Below are 3311 nucleotides of genomic sequence, written 5' to 3'. Positions count from 1 at the left end.
TTAATATCTGCCACCTTTTTGCAAAGATTCTTCCTTATGTGTCATGAAACTAGAATCTACTTCTTGTTTTCGTAGGGTGAAAGGGCAGTTAATTTCAGCACCAAGGCTTGGAGGAAATGAGACCTAAGAAAAAAGAATCAGAGTAAACTTTACCCTTATTTATCATTTCTATTTAGAACAGGGTTGACAGTGTTTCATGGATGTACTTAGGATGGGATTGGCTCTTCCCATTTCAGAGCTGACAAAACTGAGACTGCGGCATGGTCCAAAGATGGGCCCTAATTGCAGGGCCTTTCTGGCCTCTGTCTGCAGAGAGAGAGTGAAAACAATCGGTCGTTTTGAGGGAAAGGGGTTAGCACCAGTGAGCAGAGGCAGTTAGTGGCTGGGAGCAGTGACTCCAGCCTTTAGAGGCAGGACTCAGAAAGGCCTCTCTTGTGTGATTTTGCTGCTCACACGTGGCCTGCTGGGAGCCGCCCCTGGTACTGCCGGGGGACATAGCCCTGGGATCTTGCTGAGGCCACCTTTGGAACAGGGGAGGTGAGTCTGGAAAAGAGAGTTTCCACGTTGTCGTCGTAGGATCTGGACTCAAGTGACCAAAACCTTGCTTGGATTTTTACCTGATGAAGTTTGGCTTGAAAAGTGAAAATGGTTCCATTTCCATTTTCCCTGTTCTCAAGGTAATTCAGCTTTCTTTGTGTGTGCGTGAGTGTGTGCGAGTGTGTGTGAGTGTGTGTGCGTGCAGTCTCCCTAGCATAGAACACCCACACACGCACACATCCACACACAGACACGCACATACTCATGCATGTACTCTTGTTCACGAAGTACACACCCTTTTGCAAAATAATTTTTGAATAAAAAATTCTAGCCCTTTAAATTTATTGTAATTTAGAAAGGGACCCTCCGATGGTTTACAACTTTTCCTATATTTCCTACATTAATTCTCTCCATTACCTGCCCCCCCCATCTAATCTGACTGTACCAAAAGATTTGAAAACAAAGCAAAAACACCAGCCAAACAAATAGAACAACCCACCTGCCTCTAAAGTAACTTTCAGACTCCCTGGGCAAAGCTTCTTCTTGTCTCTTTCTGAAAGATGAGCATGAATTCTGAGCTCCAGATTTTGCTTTTACTCTGTCTCCAACCTAATTGAAAAATTACCCCACCACACAAAGAAAACTCCGCATCGGGATCACCATGTTGATCCGATTGGGTACTGCTTTTTGACTTTAGAGAAATCAAATTGTCTGGCGATTTGGTGACATGCTTGAATGTCCACCTGGGAGCAGACTAGGTTAAAGGTTAATAGCACTTGTTCTTCCCCCCCACCCCCCACCCCCACCACCTTTTTTTTTAAACTCCAGTAGAACGGAACTCTTCCCCACTGGCCAGGCCCTCATCCTGAATCCTTTGCCTAGCCCGGAGGTCTTCTGAGACATCTCTGTTGGTACCTTTCCCTGGACTTGTCCCTGTGAGATATGGTAGGGCTGACACTGAGATTTTAGTTTTGTTGTTCTTTTTTTTTTTCCCCCCTAGAAATTCACACCCCCCACCCCTTGGTTAATGGCTCTTTAAATATTGAAATGCCTGGAAAAACAAAACAAAATAAAATAAAACGCAGCCTGTCAAAGAAATAAGAACAACAACAACAAAAATGTTGGTATCTTTTAGAATCTGTCTTCCTAGTGGTAAAAGTATATAATTAATAGGAGAATTTTCCTCCAGATGTGGCTATACTATAATAGAGCCTTATAAATGCTACAGAAAGAAAAATTGCTTGGAACGAAGGCGTCCTCAATGAGAGCACACCTGGGTCTGACAAAGATTGCATTTAGGGACTGCTGTGCTATCACAACGCAGAGAAAGACCAAGTCTCTGGGAGCAGCTGGAGAGAAAGCCCCGGCAAATCTGCATGCAAATAGCAGCACATTGTTAACTTAATCAGATGCCGAGGAAAGATGTGCCAGAATTCCAGGATGATCTACACACACGGAGGAGGAACGGCCTGAGCTGCAGTGGGCGCCGGGGCCAGGGTGGGCCTCCGCAAGGTGCACGCGGCCCGGCCCCAGTCCTAGGGCCCCAGCCCACCCGCCGCCCGCCTGTTTTCCGGGCCTGCAGTCGATTCACCACATAATGCCTGATTCGCTCTTTGCAGAGATAGAAACGATAGAGCGTATTTCAATGGGATGGAAGCTTTATTATTATTATTTTTTAATGGTGATATAGGTATGGGCATTATTTCACCTGACTCCGTAACTCCAATTAAATAATATTTCTGCTTAAATATCCGGGTGCATGAAGATAGGAAATATTGCCCTGGAGTGTATAAAGAAAGATTTTTTTTTTCCCAATAAGAAAAGTAGCTCTCTATAGATTGAAGTGCTAAGTATAAATTGCACCTTAAGAAGAAGTGGAAGACACCTGTTATTTATATTTTATATTAATATTAATGGAAATATATAGATCTTAAATCTCCATCTTTTAGTCTAGCACCATAAAAAAATAAAGTAATACTATTTAATCACCCACAGCTTAATAGTGCCTTAGTTGTTTACTGCCGTTGCACTAATTGCTCTGTACTAATGTGTTTTTCTGTGATATCCAGTAGTGCTAAGAGAACAGAGATCCATAACCAATTAAATATAGTGTTTTTTATGTTAAAAATATATCTGGTGAGCCTAGAAAAGGAATAGAAACCGCCCTGAAGAAAGGCGCCTTGGCACCGCCTCGGTGCCCACCAGAAAGTGCCCGGATTGCCTCTTTTGCGCAAAGACAAAAGGGGTAATTTTTTTGGCAAGAAAACAAATCCAAGGAAAACACTACAAACTGAATGTTTTTTTTTTTTTTTTTTCTTTCCCTCCTGCAACTTCTCGGACCGTCTCTGCCCTCTCTCCTCCAGAGAGGGCGAGTTTCATCCTGGAGGGAGGCCGGGAAAGCTGCGAGGCCACCCCCAGCCGGCGCCCGGGCGGATTCCGAGTCCCCGCGGGTCGGGCCGGGGGAGCCGAGGCTGGCCCCCCGCCCGGGCTGGGGCGCCTGCCGCCCGCAAGTCGGAAGAGCGCCCCATTCACGAGCAGGCAGCCCTGGCAGAGGGTTAATTGAGGATCATTGTTGTTGGTTCCAGGAGGAGCGAAGCGCCTGGAGATCGGGCGCGCGGGCGCGGCTCTGGGAGCGGGGGAAGGTGAGGGGAAATGGGACATAATGGCATTAATAATCATTACCAAAGACTGTGGGAGTAACAAAGGAATGCGTCTCCGAGACGCCGCCCAGCCCCGGGGTGTTTCCCGGCGCGGTCGCGGTGCAGGAAAGCCAG

The 3311-nt window shown here is 46.2% G+C and overlaps 1 protein-coding gene across 1 annotated transcript in view; it reads left to right on the top strand.

Moving 5' to 3' along the window:
- Positions 1–513: 513 nt before the first annotated feature.
- Positions 514–3311, top strand: part of ZNF536 (zinc finger protein 536) — a 195736-nt gene continuing 192938 nt past the window's right edge. Inside the window, exon 1 of the mRNA XM_011995257.1 lies at positions 514–677. The gene's annotated coding sequence lies outside the window, so the exon portion shown is untranslated. The remainder of the gene's footprint in view (positions 678–3311) is intronic.

Source organism: Mandrillus leucophaeus, unplaced genomic scaffold, assembly GCF_000951045.1.
Source record: "Mandrillus leucophaeus isolate KB7577 unplaced genomic scaffold, Mleu.le_1.0 Scaffold48, whole genome shotgun sequence".
Classification (NCBI taxonomy): domain Eukaryota; kingdom Metazoa; phylum Chordata; class Mammalia; order Primates; family Cercopithecidae; genus Mandrillus; species Mandrillus leucophaeus.
Note: the sequence above shows the minus strand (reverse complement) of the source record. Positions and strands in the feature narration are given on the sequence as shown.